This window comes from Chelonia mydas, chromosome 4 (assembly GCF_015237465.2).
Source record: "Chelonia mydas isolate rCheMyd1 chromosome 4, rCheMyd1.pri.v2, whole genome shotgun sequence".
Lineage (NCBI taxonomy): Eukaryota > Metazoa > Chordata > Testudines > Cheloniidae > Chelonia > Chelonia mydas.
This window is the reverse complement of record NC_057852.1, coordinates 8077804-8095150: the sequence shown is the minus strand read 5'-3', so window position 1 is coordinate 8095150 and position 17347 is coordinate 8077804. Positions and strand designations below refer to the sequence as shown.

At 44.7% G+C, this 17347-nt stretch overlaps 1 long non-coding RNA gene across 1 annotated transcript in view; it reads right to left on the bottom strand.

Moving 5' to 3' along the window:
- Window positions 1–1361: 1361 nt before the first annotated feature.
- Window positions 1362–17347, bottom strand: part of LOC122465698 — a 54492-nt gene continuing 38506 nt past the window's right edge. The window contains exons 2-4 of the long non-coding RNA XR_006290710.1: window positions 15955–16028; window positions 5054–5185; window positions 1362–1702 (exon numbers count right to left, since the gene is read on the bottom strand). This is a non-coding gene — a long non-coding RNA (uncharacterized LOC122465698). The remainder of the gene's footprint in view (window positions 1703–5053; window positions 5186–15954; window positions 16029–17347) is intronic.

The following is a 17347-nucleotide window of genomic DNA, read 5'->3' as shown; positions in this document are numbered from 1 at the left end:
TTCAAACAATTCTTACCTGGAAATATAACAAAGTGGTGTTGGTGGTAGGGTTACAATGTTGGATGGAAATCAGCTGATTTTCAGAAGTGGATGGCTCTAAGTCTTCTATTTAAAAAAATATCAAAATTAAATATAGAGATAAGTGCAGTCCCAATAATCCACTGCCCAGTTAGCTAACTGGAGGCAACCTGTCTCCCCCAATAGCATAGCACACTACACATCACACACAATCTCATCTAAAAAAGCCTGCAGTCTCCAAAACCCAGAAATCAAGTTTGTGCTATACATAATATAGGGATAAAAGTGAAGGGTCCTCTTTGGTTACTATGCATTGGTTACTATGCAACAGTCAGAAAATCCATGACAGGCATCATGTAGGTGGTCCAAAAGCATCATTTCTATGTGAAGGATCACAGACACCTGAGCATACTGTATCACTAGGGGAAACTATGAGAAGCACAGTAAACAGTAGAGGGGGGTGGAACATTTTAATTCAAAACATTAAAAAAACCCAGCTCAGTTTCAAGAAGAAAAAATTTGTTGAAAAGTTTGTTTCAAAATTTTCCAGCAAAATGAATTTTTCCCCTTCTTCTCTCCCGTTTTCTGTGGCAAAAGGAAAGAGGAGGCGGAGGATCAGGAGAAGAAAGGCAAATGACATCTGAAAAACCAAACCTAAAACACCCCCAAATTTCTGTGCGTCTTTGAAAACCTGAATGTTTTCAGTTAAAAAAAAAAATCACAAAAATTATTTTAAAAAGATGCAATTTTTTTCAAAATTTGTGGCACGAAAATTATTTTAGAATTCTTGACTTTTTTTGTATTACAAGGATTAGCATTTTTTATCAGTGCTACCAAACACTAGCTAATCAGAAGGACTTTCAGCTGGCTGATGTCTGAACAACAGCCATCTCTCCCTTTGCCTCCCATCTTCCCCTACAGATACCCCTCCTTGTAACTGAGGAGGCCTGTATTTGCTGATGAAGGAAAGAGCCTTACTTCACAGCTGTTAAAAATACATGGCATGCTGCTACTGCGCATTCCTCACTGCTAAGGGATAGCTGTGGCTTTTATACCGCTGTCGGCTTTTATGCCACCACAGGAGCCGTTCTGTGGAGATTGTGCCCCAGGCAAAGACAAGCAAAGCTGCTCCTTGCACATGGAGGGGGAGTTTGCTCCCTCTTGTGTCCCAGCCTTACTCCACAGACCAGAGGAGTCAGGACCATAACTCCACCTCTTGACTATTCCCCTTTTAGCCAGCTTGCTGTCCAGGGAGAAGCAGCAGGAGCAGTTAGACACTGCACTCCCCATCGCTCCGAGAGCACAGAGACCAGCTGCTGTTGGGAAAGGCCCTTACCCCATTCAGCAAAGGAGGAGGTTTCTTCCATCCCCTGCACTGCCAGTTAAGGGCCTCTCACAAACTGATCTCAGGAGTGTCCACGAAAACCAATGAAGAGCTTGATCCTGCGAAGGAATCAGCCTGTCCCACAGGGGTGGGTACCGCCTGCTGATACCAATGGCATTGCTCATGTGAATAAACACTACTCAGCCAGTAATGATGTTCACAATCCGTCATGCAAAGAGCCCGTGCACTTGGGATCCAGCTGCTTGCAGGTGAGAAACATAGCAAGTATTACCCAAATCTCCTTTCACTTGGGGCCTTTGATGGGACATTGGTTGAAATCTCGACGGCGGTTTCTCTAACCTGGGATTGGAGAGAGAGGGTGTTCCTAAATTTGGTAATTCTCAAAGACATGCATATCTTGCAGAATGACATGCAAGGAAAAAAGTAAGAAGAATGAAAATGAAAACCTGAGATGTCTTTCTGCTGGGTAGATTCCCCTAGAAATCCCAGAAATCTTTAAGAGGCCACTGCCGGCGACTGATATCAAACCTTCAGATGATTCATTGCTGGGGATTTCTGGCTGCTACCACATATCACCAGGTCTTAAATTCTCAGAGATTATTTCCTGGGCCCCCTATGCCTCCCACTTTGGGGCTTAAGTCTTCATCTGTGGGGTAGGGGTTCTCAGGGCTTTAACCCCAGGACGGGTGGGGGGCACCAGGGCTAAGGGTTTTAGCCCTGTGGAGGGGGGTAATACACCAGTGTCTGGAGCTTCTGAGCAGCAGGGCCTGCTGGGGCTTGGGCTTTCAGCACCATGAGAGGCGCCAGGACTCCCACAAGTTTGAAAATATTTACCCGCGCTCCACTCCTGCTGGCTCTGGCTGAATTTAAGCCCTGCTTATCACTATGTTGCTCTCAGCAGCCTGTGATTTTGATAAAGTTGCTTTGGGCAATAAATAGCTTTGTGTTCCCAGTTCATCCACAGAATTTCTATGTTGATTTCATGATGCATTAGAATCAACAGCATCTGAACCCAACTGTCTCTCGCCAAACAGAAGAGACGTTTAATGCAATAAGCCGCACAAAACTAAAATCCACTGCCTAGTGCAGTCAGAGCCATATTAACCACAAACACGATCAAACTTGGTTGCTGCTAGCAAGGTTTCCCCATCTGCTATGGGCTTGGATTGATTTCTAAGATCTGAGTTAACTGAACATGATATAGATTAACCCTCTAGCTACTCTACAGCATGATTTAATAATAACGATGTCCAAAGACAAAAAAAAAAATCTGTTCATGCATATTAAGGAAACCTGGCTTCCTTCAGGTTTAACAAGTGCTCCACATTCTTGAATCATAGAATATCAGGGTTGGAAGGGACCTCAGGAGGTCATCTAGTCCAACCCTCTGCTCAAAGCAGGACCAACCCCAACTAAATCATCCCAGCCAGGGCTTTGTCAAGCCTGACCTTAAAAACCTCTAAGGAAGGAGATTCCACCACCTCCCTAGGTAACGCATTCCAGTGTTTCACCACCCTCCTAGTGAAAAAGTTTTTCCTAATATCCAACCTAAACCTCCCCCCCCTGCCACTTGAGACCATTACTCCTTGTTCTGTCATCAGCTACCACTGAGAACAGTCTAGATCCATCCTCTTTGGACCCCCCTTTCAGGTAGTTGAAAGGAGCTATCAAATCCCCCCTCATTCTTCTCTTCCACAGACTAAACAATCCCAGTTCCCTCAGCCTCTCCTCATAAGTCATGTGTTCCAGTCCCCTAATCATTTTTGTTGCCCTCCGCTGGACGTTTTCCAATTTTTCCACATCCTTCTTGAAAAGGGGGTTGTGGATGGATATAAACCCCAATCCAGCAAAAGTGTATGTTTTTGACTCATTTTACTCATGCGAGTTGTCCCACAGAAATCAGTAGGACTTCTATAGGATTCCTCCTGGGAATAAATGTAGTCACATGCATAAGTGTTTGCAGTATTAAGCCTATAAAAGGAAAACCAGATAAAAATAAAGAGTTTGAGATCTATCCTACTTTCAACGATTCTGGAATACATTTGTGCTGCTTTTCCAATTCCAAAAGGCTGTGATGGATGTTTAATGGAATGAAATCTGGCAATTATCACTTTGTTTCAGCTTCCTAATTGTTCTTAGCAATGACACTGATCCTTGAAGTCTGCTGAATGCTTTTAAAAGGCTTCTTCACCTTGTAACTCATTCACTGTTAACACTCAGGCCATGTCTATGCTACACGATTAAGTCAACCTATGGTAGGTCGACTTACAGCATGCTATTTCTGCATTTTTTCATGTCCACACTACCTTCCTTCTGTCAGTGGTGCGCGTCCTCACCAAGAGCACCTTTACCAACTTAAGTGGGGCAGTGTGTGTCGGGGGAGAGGGCTGAGAGCCCCGGCTATCAGGTCAGTGCGGCTCTCCCTCGCTGCCGCTATACAGGCGCTGCATCACCTGAACCACGTCGACCTAAGCCTTACGCCTCTCATCGACGTGGATTTACTAGGTCGGCGCAGCGGGCTAGTTACAGCGGTGGGAGGAACACTGTAGTACGTACGCTTACATAGTTAGGTGGATGTAAACTGCCTTACGTCAGCTTAACTTTGTAGTGTAGGCCAGGCCTTAGTCACCAAGCAGGAATCCCAGAGATATTTTCTGCATCATTTTGCTCATTTTCTCATCCCCTTTCAGCCTCTTTCCAGCCCAGATAAACAAAAAGCACATCTTCCTCGGTAAGGTGTATTTAAAAACCTCTGTGAAATACCCTCCCTGTTGAAAACTGCCTACACGGTCAGTCTGGCTCCCATTAAAAACAGCAGCAAAATTCCCACTGATTTCAATGGGAGTAGAATTGGTCCCCCCCACCCTCCCCCAAGCCTTGACACTGGTCTACACTGAGCTTTGATCTAATTTTGGGCCCAATTCTTCAAACCCTCATTATTATTATTCATTATTTGTATTACCACAGTGGTTAGACACCCTAGTCTTGGAGCAGGGCCGCATTGTGCTAGGCACTGTACAAACCCTCCCTCATCAGGGAGCCAGTTCAGCGAAACACTTTAAACACATGCTTAACTTTAGTGTGATATAAGCACCAGCTCAAAGTCAATGGGTGAAAGACTGGCCCCAGCGGAGTCAATGGAGCCATAAACCATTTTATCCAATGAGACTTTAGCACATGCTTACACCCTTTGCTGAGTTTAACAACTTTTTTTTTACATTAAAAATGTATAAAGGCACTTTCTTTTTGGGGGCAAACAATGAAAATTCAACAGTGTTGACAATTTTTGGTAAAAAAGTCTCTCTTTTTTTAAGGCTATTTTCCATTAAAAAGGTTTTTGCTGGGGAAAAAAAAAATCACTCAGGTCTAGTGACTTCAGTGGATCTATGACAGTAAGGTTACTGGTATGACTGATGGATTCCAGGACTGGGTCCGTGGATTGCAAAGGCACTGGGGTTGTCTTTCTATCTGCCTGTAAAGCACCACAGCATGTGTGATGGCCACCATCATGGCCAAAACCCAGGGATTGAACTAGGGACCTCCAAAGCATAAATTACAACAGCTTGAGCAAAGAGCCAAGGCTGTGTTGGAGTCGGGGGCGGGGGCGGTCTGTAACAACTCACTAACTGAATTGGGGGTTGGGGGGAAGAAGAGGGAGGACAGACAGACAGACATGTAAGAGACACTCACCAGTTAGTTGCATGCTACTTCTGCTCAAAAGAAGTGCATCACAAGCATGTTTGAATCCTGGACAAGCCCGCACTTATACAATGGCTCTCACCTTGTGAGACGCATTGAGGGCTGAACCAGGGATTTCTAGAACTAAAAACAAACAACAACAATTAGTGCAAGGGCTATAAGAATCCATATCCTCCGCAGATCATCAAAGAGGGGCACCTGTAACACACACTGATCAGTCAGTTACCTGTGTCCATTGTGCTATGATAATGATGCATTTAAAAAAACAATCAATGCTGCATTTCTCAGGGGATTCCCTAGAAGTTTTGTGGAGAGTCCTTTAAATCTATGACAGGTTTCAGAGTAACAGCCGTGTTAGTCTGTATTCGCAAAAAGAAAAGGAGTACTTGTGGCACCTTAGAGACTAACCAATTTATTTGAGCTCACGAAAGCTTATGCTCAAATAAATTGGTTAGTCTCTAAGGTGCCACAAGTACTCCTTTTCTTTAAATCTATGTAGCTGTTTGCCTCCTGACCCTGGCTCCCTGCTCCGGTGCTGGCATGGGTTCCCAACAGTGGCTGCCATTAGAAAGTGGAGAAGACCATGGGAAAGAAGGGGAAGGCATACAGACTCTTGTTCATGATCTTGCGAAATGCATCTGAGGACAGGTCTACACTGCAAGAGGCATAGCTGCAGCTATGCTGCTGTAGCGTAGTGGATGCTTTCTCTTCTGACGCTGTAGTTTTTTCCCCATTGCTGCAGTAAAGCCACCTCTCCAAGAGGCGGTAGCTAGGTCAATGGAAGAATTATCCATCCACAGCAGGAGTTAGGTTGACCTAACTACATTGCACAGGTCATGAAATGTTTCACACCCCCGAGTGATGTAGCTAGGTTGGCCTCACTTTTAGGTGTAGGCCTGGCCCGAATGGGTGGGGAGAGAACCCAACAAAAGACCCACGGCCTCTCCCATTCCTTCCCTGTCTCCAGAAATTGGTCTCCACATGGATAAAAGGAAGGTGATTCCTGGAGGTGGCATCTTCACCTTATTGTGGCCAAAAGCCAGGTTTCATGCGCATAAGTTGCCCTTTCTCAGAGGCCTAACTGCAGTGGATAAAGGCCCTACTAGGCCACAAGGGTAGTGCCTTACCCATTCTTATTCTCCTACATAAAGGCAGGGCACAATGTTGCCCTAAGGCTCCAATTCAGAAAGGAATGCTGGTTGGAACTCGCATGTGCACTATGCAACAGATAATCAGAAGTATCATTATTATTAATTGTCATACTGGGGGAGCACCTAAGAGCCCCAGTCCTGGACCAGAACCCCAGTGTGCTTGATGCTGTACAAACACAGAATGAAGACAGTCCCTAACCTTAAAGAGCAATCAGGAGCATTATTTTTAATCTGACCCAAAGCTGTTTGGGAAACAGAAGGTTTGACTGACTGGAGAGCATGGTATTACCTTGATATCCTTGAGAAGCAGGTAGGCTACATACTTCTATTCTAAGTGTGGATCTCACTAGACAATCACATCTGCAGCTGTTTCCGTTTTTTTGTTTTCATCCCAACTCATAGTAGAAGGCTCACCAAGCAACTGCCTTCTTTCTAATGAAGGGACTATCTGCAGGTGATAAGATAATTCTTACGAATTGGAGGTGGGGGGAAATGGGAAATATGACAACCGCAGCACCTTTATAAACAACTTGGAAATGACAGTGTGTGCTGTGCAGATGAAGAAGGCTTTACAGTTCTGTGGCCCAGAAGAAAGCATTTCTCAGGTACATAAAGATCACCTGCTGAATTCCAATCCGAAGTTAGAGCAGGGGGGAAAAGATCCAGAAAACAGTACATGCATGCAACTGTGCACCAGATAAATAACACTGACATTAGTGGAGCACTCCCGGTACCTCAGACACTGCCTGCCCCTCTGCCATATTCCCTGGACCCTATCTGCCCCCTGGCAGTACAGCTCACTCAGAAGTCCGATGATCACTGGCTCCCCAGTTGTATCACTTTGCACTGCCGCTTCTCTGGTACAGAGCAGGAAATAAAGGGGGGCAGTGAACACTGAACTCTTGCTGGAACTTGCAATAGAAACTCAGGACATCTGCCTGGCCATAATGCCCACTCCAGCAGCTCTGCCCCTTCTTTAGCTGGCCGCTCCGCTCTAAGTTCTGATGGCTCAGCGTTCAGCCAGAGGTGGATGATGTCTGGTCAGATCTGCTGCCCTCTTTCTGCACTCACCTCTCAGATCCGGCTGATTTCATGCCCCTGAAATTCAGATGAGCCAATGATCATCCTAAAAACCAAGATAGAAGCGACAAGTCATGGTTCTGTTCTTAATGCAGAGAGGTGACCCAAGGTGAAGAGCCCACGGCAAAGCTTTCTTTCTTCCCCAGGCTTTTCCTCAGTGGCTGCCTGAGGGGGCTGGATGCCTGGCTTGGTTTTTCAGTCTTTGTGGTCACAAAGCAGGTTACACTTTTTAAAAATGTTCTGATCGTTTAATGTAGGCAGATGTATCAAAATATTTGATAGTTGGATACAAGACATGCACCAGTTGCTCATTGAGAAAAGTGAAAGTTTACTCAATGTACCAATCTCCTGGATAAACCTTAGTGAATTGGATATAACTTCTCTAGGAGACAAGGAGGAGGTAAACATTGGGAAATGTTAGGAAATTGAAAAAGACTTTTTGAAACAAAGTCCATTTTTAAACTTCAGTGGATTTCCCATGAAAATCTCTAGAAGGAAAAAGGTTTGCTAATATGCCCCCTCTGGTTAGGCAAAAGCACAGCTGATTTAAGCTTCATCTAGCTGATTACCTATTCACAGACTCTCCAAAGACCCCCAAACTGGCTAAAGGACTCACTCACAGACTCATGGGGGTTCTCATTTTGAGCAAAGCGTATTAGGAAATTGAAACAATAGGAAAACCCCCAGGTGGGGTTTGAAGGACCGCTCACCTGCCTGATCCATACTGGAGTTGGGGTGTTCTCCAGTAAGCTTCTTAGCATGTGTGCAGGTGCTTTTATTGTGTGCAATATGTTTTCTCTGTACTGCTTTTACCTTATGAATACAGGGTGCTTGCGTAGAAAAAGCAGTGTGGTAACTTAACTGTGGTAATTACACTGAAGAGAAAGCAAAACGAGCCTACTTAAGCAGCCTGTCTTTTGCTGGGGATATCACAGTGTAGGCTGAGAACTGTTGAGCCTGGAAATACACCAGTCAGGAAGGAGAGACACATGCAGGTCACCCAAAAGAGGTGATGGCTGAGGAGCCCTGAGCCTAGAGTGGGTGCCCGTGGGGAATAAAGGTGCACTTGCCATGAACGGTGACACTCACCTATAACCTGAGATCTTTGAGATGGACTCTGGATATATACATTCATCAGATGCTCCAGCCTACTGCGGCTCAGAGAGTGGATCCTTAACTGGGTAAAACTATTTATACAAATGAGGTATGTTGCTCCAGCCATCCCAGTCCCCTCCTACCCTCTCCTCAGCTCTAGGCTGTGAATAAGACTGAGGAAGAGGGGAAGGTGGGCAGGGAGCGTGAACATGAAGAACTCCAGTTACAAGAAAGTAACCTTCATTTCTACTTTAAGTGGCTGCTGCATATCCCCACTCCTGGGATACACTGGCAAGCAGTAGCCGCATAAAGGAAGGCAAGTCAGAGTGCTAATCAAAGTGATTGCAGGAGCGCTCTGCCAAACTGAGCATCAGATGTGGACACTGGCTCCAGAGAATATTATTTTGCAAAAGTGTGAGTGGAACTCCAGGTGGCAGCTTTACAAATTTTCATGCCCGGCATGTGTCTGAGGCATACTGCTGAAGCTGCCCTGGCCCCATTAAAGTGAGACATTATCCCTGGAGGAAGAGGGATGACAGCTAAATGTGAGAGCCTCTTGTATATGGGGTTTGACCCATCTGGATAATGTTGAGCAAGCTATTCCCGCTCCCCACCCCACATTCAACATAGGAGAAAAAAGACAAAAAATTGTCCATGAGTAAATTAAGGCTGGAAATTAGAGGAAGGTTTCAGCCCATCAGCAGAGACATGGAAGGACAGTGGGGAGGAACTGAGGTGGTTGGAGCACCACAACCCCACTCATAGGCTCATCTCTGGAACATTAAGGAACAGTTTTCCAATGGGACCAGTGGGAGAGATGGGGAGGAGCAACCTAACTCGTTTTAAAATGGAGCTTGATACATTTATGAATGGAATTACATGACTGGTTGCCTGCAATACCAAGAGGCTGGATTTGGTTACCCAATCCAATCCTATTTTCTTAAGAGTGTGAATGTCTGAATATTTTAGTCCTAATAGTAGGCTAAAGCTCTCAACATCTAAAGCAGGCAATTTCGCTTCACCCTTACACACATGACCCTTAGGGGAAAAAAACAAAGGCAAATTTATAGATTGATATGAAAACCTGTAATTACTGTAGGGAGATATTTTAGATTCAGATGTAAACACTACTTTCTCCTTATGAAAACTGTAAATGGTGGTTCAGCCATAAGTGTCTGTAGCTCACTTACTTGTCTTGCGGATGTAATTGCAACTAGAAATGCTGCTTTGACAGACAGGGGAAGTAAAGGACAATCTCCCATTGGCTCAAATGGATGTTTCATTAAGTGCGTGAGAACTCAATTAAGGCCCCACAAGAGTTACAGAGTTTTAATAAGAGATACATCATTCCTAAGGCATTTAGAATAATTTTTTTAAATGTTGCATGAGAAAACACTGATTTATCATCAGTGAGAGAATGACAGACTGATGGCTGATAAGTGGCCCTTAATCAGAACATCAGCCCTACAGCTTTATCTCTGCTGGTGCAAGTATTCGGGTATGATTTGGATTGCAGCCATTGTAGGAGACAGAGTAGTATCTGCCCACACCGTGAAAGCTTTCCATTTTAAAACTGTAAACTTTTCTAGAAGATTTTTTGTAGAGGTCACTAATACATTCTGAACAGCCGTGGAACAAGGTATTTCCATGTCCATTAAACTAACACCTACATGGGGAGGTACAGAGAGTTTAAGTCTGAGTAATAGATTTGACTCTCTTGTTAGGTCAGTAAAACCAGGAGGACAATCAGTGCCTTGCTGAGAAGTGTAGTAGTTTTGGGAACCATTGTTGGTTTGGCCCAGCAGGGGTGCTTAAAATGATCTTGGCCTTGTGCTGTTTTGTTTTCCTTATAACCTTATAAGCAGGATTGGAACAAAGGCATACAGGGGCCCTTGGTTCCATGGTATGAGGACATTTTCTTCCTAAAATGGCATTGGTAGCGCAATATCCTGGCTTGGTAATTTGATGCTATTAGGCCTAAAGTGGAGTATATGACAACTTTTCCTCCCAGTAAATACATTTTCTTTCTATCCTTATTTGAGGAAGTAGAGTGCATTAATACACCTTTAGACTTCTGAACAGTCACTTACCTCTATTAAAGAGTTTGGCGCTCGGTGAAAATATAAGGAACCCTCTTGGGATAAGTGATATAATTTGTCTGCTTCTTTGATCATGGGTTGAATCAAAACTAGGCTTGCCCAAATGACATCTTTTTAGAGGATGGAACCAGAATGGATGTAGGAACCAAAGACAGCACCTTATGATGATGCTTCTTATTCCTTTCCGAAGATGTGTCCGGAGCCAAAGCTAGTCTGTGCACCCTTGTTGTCTTGGATCCAGTGAGCTTGGCTGCTAGTGCTTCTTGAAGAAGTAAAGCCTACAGTTTGTTCCATCTCATCACTCTCAAACGGAGCAAAGGTACTAGATTTGGAACACCTCAAAGGGTCACCTCCCTGTCTGAGAAGGCTAAAGGGCAGGAAGCACAGCACTGAAAGCCTGGCTTCTTGGTATTCAGATCGACCATTGAGGTCTCTTCTAGAATGGAACCGATGCTCAGAACGGTCAAACTTTCTAACACTGAAACCTAATGTACTGAACACTGAAACCTTATACTAACCATGTACAACAGTATCTCTGTGTAAAACCCTAACAAAGCAGTGCACTCCTCTAAAGAAGGGTCTGGACCAAAGGTCCAGAGCATTTCTTAATCCATCCCTGTGGGCAGTGGGAAGGAACTGAGGCAACTAGAGCATCGTGCCCCCTCCTATAGCCTCACCCCTTCATCATTTGGGAATGGGGAGGGAAGGGACAGGAGAGTGCTCCACTGGGCATGACTTGTTAAGGTTGCACTTACTGAGGTGCCCTGAGCCAGTGCATCCCATGAGTGGGAACATGTAGAGCGCACTCGAAGGAGAAACCTCTCTTTTTCCCAGTAGAAATATAAAGAAGTGTGAGCTATTTTATAACTGCCAGCTGAGAAATGACATTTTACGGCAAGGTCCAGCATCTTTTCCCCCCATTGATCCAGATCCAGTGCCCACAACAATTCAAGATCAGCAACAATAGCTTCACTGCGCCAGCTCTTCATAGCAGTCATTTGTCCACCATCTTTTGGCAAGACTTACAGGACTGATAATGCACATACCAGGATAGTATTGATACTAGAAGATACTGAAAACTAGTGAAAGCTAACATGATAGCCACCATTTCGACCAACACACCAGGGGTTGAACCAGGGACCTCCAAAGCTAAAAACATGGGCTGCTACAGCTTGAAACAAAAAGCCAAACTCTGGAGCTGGGCTCTATAACAATTCATATCCTCTGTATGAGGTACAGAGTGGGACTTGTAACACAGAGTCATTGATGAGTGGCACTAATTCTAATTTTCTTAAGGAGCTTATTCAACTTTCCACCCAAGCAGCTGCATATGTTGTAGCTGTTAGGAAAAATTGTAGACCAACCAGATAAATGAGGATATTGATAATGCAAATAGGACTAGACTATTAAGCTCATGCAAGCAACAGAATACAAAAGCCTGTTTCATTCTTATTTTGTTAAGGGCTCAACTGAGCTTTAAGTTATCCTGGTGTAAACACCGAACATCTCCACGGAATGAAATCTATATTACAGCAAAATGAGTGAAAGCTCAGCTCTAAAGTTTCCCTTTATGAGCTAAACAGAAGAAAACACAAATGGTGAGTTGTGCTCCTGTCCCCAAAGCCCAGTGGGAATCTTTCCATACACATCACTGAGCTTTGGATCAGGGCCACAGAGAAAACAACAATACATAGCAACAGAAGGATAGCTCAGTGGTTTGAGCATTGGCCTGTTAAACCCAGGGTTGTGAGCTCAATCCTTGAGGAGGCCATTTAGGGATCTGGGGCAAAAATTGGGGATTGGCCCTGCTCTGAGCAGGGGGTTGGACTTGATGACCTTCTGAGGTCCCTTCCAACTCTGATATTCTATGTCAAGACAAAAGGTGAGAAGAGGAGATGGTTAAAAAACACAAAATCTAAACTTTTCACAAACATCTATCAAAAATATATACTAGATTCTGCCCCACACCCACTTTCTCTCTGGTTGAAACTCCCAACCCCAAAACGTTGATAACTGTTTCCCCCCCGTCAAATCTGAGCTTTATTTTATCATCCAAATTTGAATTTCCCAGTGAAAGGTTTTGTCAAGAATGTTTTTTTGGTTTGTTTGTTTGTTTGTTTTAAACAGTTCCAGTGATAAGGACCTTCCCTGTTTTCTAACACTGCCACCTGTCTGGGCCACCACTGCTTCCTCCGGGGTTGGATTACACAAGCATGAAGGAACATTACAAAGAAAGCTCTGCAGAAACAAAGCCCCTCAAATCGTTACATGGGAATGTAATCACTATCAAAATATTAGGCTCCCATTCTGAGTCCTCAAGAAGCTCTGAGGAAGAGGAAGGCTGGCTAAGGTTGGGGCGGGTGTGAAGGGTCTACTTGTTGTTTGAAATTCCCATTGATATTATGTCTCCCTTTTCCCAATGAAGTTTGTTCCTAGTGCATTTTGGACTGGTTCACCGAGTTCTCATGTTACAGTATGAGCTACACTGCATTCCAAAATGGTGCACCCATTTGCATACATGCCCCACAAGAATTGGAGATGCAGTGCAAAATACCACTAACTGATGCTGTCAGGCCCTGTTTCTGATGAACAGGTGACACCAAAAACAAAGTTATTTACCCTCTGACCGAAGGAGCCAGGCCTCTCACTCTTAGCCTGTTAGAATAAAGGTCATATAGGAGATCAGGGGAATCTGGGAATATAAAGGAATCTGGGAGGCAGTGACCATGAGTTGGTTGAGTTCAGGATCCTGACACAGGGAAGAAAGGTAAGCAGCAGAATATGGACCCTGGACTTCAGGAAAGCAGACTTCGACTCCCTCAGGGAACGGATGGGTAGGATCCCCTGGGGGACTAACATGAAGGGGAAAGGAGTCCAGGAGAGCTGGCTGTATTTCAAGGAATCCCTGTTGAGGTTACAGGGACAAACCATCCCGATGAGTCGAAAGAATAGTAAATATGGCAGGCGACCAGCTTGGCTTAACAGTGAAATCCTAGCGGATCTTAAACATAAAAAAGAAGCTTACAAGAAGTGGAAGGTTGGACATATGACCAGGGAAGACTATAAAAATATTGCTCGGGCATGTAGGAATAAAATCAGGAGGGCCAAATCGCACCTGGAGCTGCAGCTAGCAAGAGATGTCAAGAGTAACAAGAAGGGTTTCTTCAGGTATGTTGGCAACAAGAAGAAAGCCAAGGAAAGTGTAGGCCCCTTACTGAATGAGGGAGGCAACCTAGTGACAGAGGATGTGGAAAAAGCTAATGTGCTCAATCCTTTTTTTGCCTCTGTCTTCACTAACAAGGAAAGCTCCCAGACTGCTGCGCTGGGCATCACAACATGGGGAGTAGATGGCCAGCCCTCTGTGGAGAAAGAGGTGGTTAGGGACTATTTAGAAAAGCTGGACGTGCACAAGTCCATGGGGCCGGACGAGTTGCATCCGAGAGTGCTAAAGGAATTGGCAGCTGTGATTGCAGAGCCATTGGCCATTATCTTTGAAAACTTGTGGCGAACAGGGGAAGTTCCGGATGACTGGAAAAAGGCTAATGTAGTGCCAATCTTTAAAAAAGGGAAGAAGGAGGATCCTGGGAACTACAGGCCAGTCAGCCTCACCTCAGTCCCCGGAAAAATCATGGAGCAGGTCCTCAAAGAATCAATCCTGAAGCACTTACATGAGAGGAAAGTGATCAGGAACAGTCAGCATGGATTCACCAAGGGTAGGTCATGCCTGACTAATCTAATCGCCTTCTATGATGAGATTACTGGTTCTGTGGATGAAGGGAAAGCAGTGGATGTATTGTTTCTTGACTTTAGCAAAGCTTTCGACACGGTCTCCCACAGTATTCTTGTCAGCAAGTTAAAGAAGTATGGGCTGGATGAATGCACTATAAGGTGGGTAGAAAGTTGGCTAGATTGTCGGGCTCAACGGGTAGTGATCAATGGCTCCATGTCTAGTTGGCAGCCGGTGTCAAGTGGAGTGCCCCAGGGGTCGGTCCTGGGGCCGGTTTTGTTCAATATCTTCATAAATGATCTGGAGGATGGTGTGGATTGCACTCTCAGAAAATTTGCGGATGATACTAAACTGGGAGGAGTGGTAGATACGCTAGAGGGCAGGGATAGGATACAGAGGGAGCTAGACAAATTGGAGGATTGGGTCAAAAGAAATCTGATGAAGTTCAATAAGGATAAGTGCAGGGTCCTGCACTTAGGACGGAAGAACCCAATGCACAGCTACAGACTAGGGACCAAATGGCTAGGCAGCAGTTCTGCGGAAAAGGACCTAGGGGTGACAGTGGACGAGAAGCTGGATATGAGTCAGCAGTGTGCCCTTGTTGCCAAGAAGGCCAATGGCATTTTGGGATGTATAAGTAGGGGCATAGCAAGCAGATCGAGGGACGTGATCGTTCCCCTCTATTTGACATTGGTGAGGCCTCATCTGGAGTACTGTGTCCAGTTTTGGGCCCCACACTAGAAGAAGGATGTGGAGAAATTGGAGAGAGTCCAGCGAAGGGCAACAAAAATGATTAGGGGTCTGTGACTTATGAGGAGAGGCTGAGGGAACTGGGATTGTTTAGTCTGCAGAAGAGAAGAATGAGGGGGGATTTGATAGCTGCTTTCAACTACCTGAGAGGTGGTTCCAGAGAGGATGGTTCTAGACTATTCTCAGTGGTAGAAGAGGAGAGGACAAGGAGTAATGGTCTCAAGTTGCAGTGGGGGAGGTTTAGGTTGGATATTAGGAAAAACTTTTTCACTAGGAGGGTGGTGAAGCACTGGAATGCGTTACCTAGGGAGGTGGTAGAATCTCCTTCCTTAGAAGTTTTTAAGGTCAGGCTTGACAAAGCCCTGGCTGGGATGATTTAATTGGGGATTGGTCCTGCTTTGAGCAGGGGGTTGGACTAGATGACCTTCTGGGGTCCCTTCCAACCCTGATATTCTATGATTCTATGATCACTCAGTAATATGATGGGAAATGGAATAGTTACTAGAGCAGGAAGGATGCTCTTGGTAAGGCACTGGATGTGGACCCAAGACAAATGGGCTCTGTTCCTGGCTCTGCTGCAAACTGTGTGCATAACCTTGGACAAGTCACTTTGTCATCATGTACCTTGGTTCCCCTGCTGCAAAATGGGGATAATACTCCCTTGCTCCCACTATTTAGCTTAAAAGCTCTTTGGAGCAGGAATTGATTCTTACCCTGTGTTTGTAGGGGGCCTAGCATAATGGGACTGGGGACTTAGTTGCGGCTTCTAGATCTATGGTAATACAAGTAATAAATAATACCATAATCTATAGTTTCCTCCTTTAACAAACCTGTCCTTTTACCAGGAATCTCCCTACATATGAGGCTTCTGTTTTTAGGCACTAGGAAGCAATTGAATTTGCAGCGAATAAAACTGGTCCGATGCCATAGGACCCTGCCATCTCAAAATTGATGACATGCAAGTGGAAGTTAATAAGGACATGTTCTTACAACTCATGTTGTCGCTGGTTCCAACTGGCAGTGATGTTTCAAGGTGAAGCGGCAGCCAGGTAATCCGAGCAGCTCTAAAAACCAGATGGAGACTGTGATGTAGAATTACAATGGTAATTAGAATTCAGACATTTCAAAGCTAGCCGAGGTTTATGAATACTAGATTAGTCTGGTCACCTGTAAATGTGACCACTCTCTAGCCAATGGCAGGAACAGTTATAGCAGGAGTTTAGATAACATTAAAATTAATGTACGTACTCCATGTGTGTTCAGTCATACTCTCTGGACTTATATCGGCATTATTGGAGTATGTGACTTTTCTTCTATATAATTCAGGGGTCTCAAACTCAATTTACGTTAGGGCCAGTGCCAGTCCTCAAATCCTCCCAGGAGGCCAATCATGTCACTGAAGATGGAGTTCAGAAAAGAAAATGTTTATATTGTATTTTTTATTTCAGATTTCTTAGAAATAATAAAACTGTCATATAACTTCATACAATTCTTCGCCTGCCAGAGAGTTTTTAGTGTTTGCCAGACACCTGGCAACACTTCCGTTCTGTCAGTTTGTTGATGTTGGGCCTCAGTGACTGAGCAGTTGAAACCTTCAGGATGCAGCAAGGAGGGCATCAGATAGCTGTGTTTGGTATTTTGACTTGTTTATATTCATTGTGGAAAAAAGTGACACTGTCTCCATGGCTGACTCTGCCCGGCGACTAGTGATGATATCTCTGTCCCTCTCCCCCAGCCAATGGGAGTTGCGGGGGGCGGCACCTGCAGGACAATTGCTGGCAGCAGGTCCACATGTGTCTCTGCTCCGCGGGCTGGGACTTTGAGACTCCTGATATAAATGACGTAGTTGGCTATATGAACTCTGAAGGGGCAGTTACTTTGTTGGCCTATGTTCTGAATTCCATAAAGGGGAGTACAAAACACAGTCCTATTATTCAAGCACATAGGGTCACAGAATTTGCTACACCAGATCAGACACCTGGTCCATCTAATCCTGTATCACTGTCAGCGGCCAGCATCAGATGCTTCAGGGGAAGGCACAATAAACCCTGCCGTAATAATGTCTAGCTCTTTTCAAATGTCATTGTCCCTATTTTCCCCAAGAGGAAAAGTGGGCTCAGGAAGACAAGGTCACTTACCCAGTATCTAGGACCCAGGGCACCTAAGTCACAGTCCTGGTTTCATTTGCTAGGCTACACTAACTCCTGTGGGACAGCATGTGATAACCTGCCTCTAGGCAAGTCTCTTTCTAACCCCCAACAGTTATTGCCTTCATCCCCGAAATCAGAGAGTCTCTCCCTTCCAATAAGTGTTTTTAAAATATTCATTATTGTAACTCAGAATATTCTTGTTATCCATACAAAACGTCAATCGCTTTTCAAAT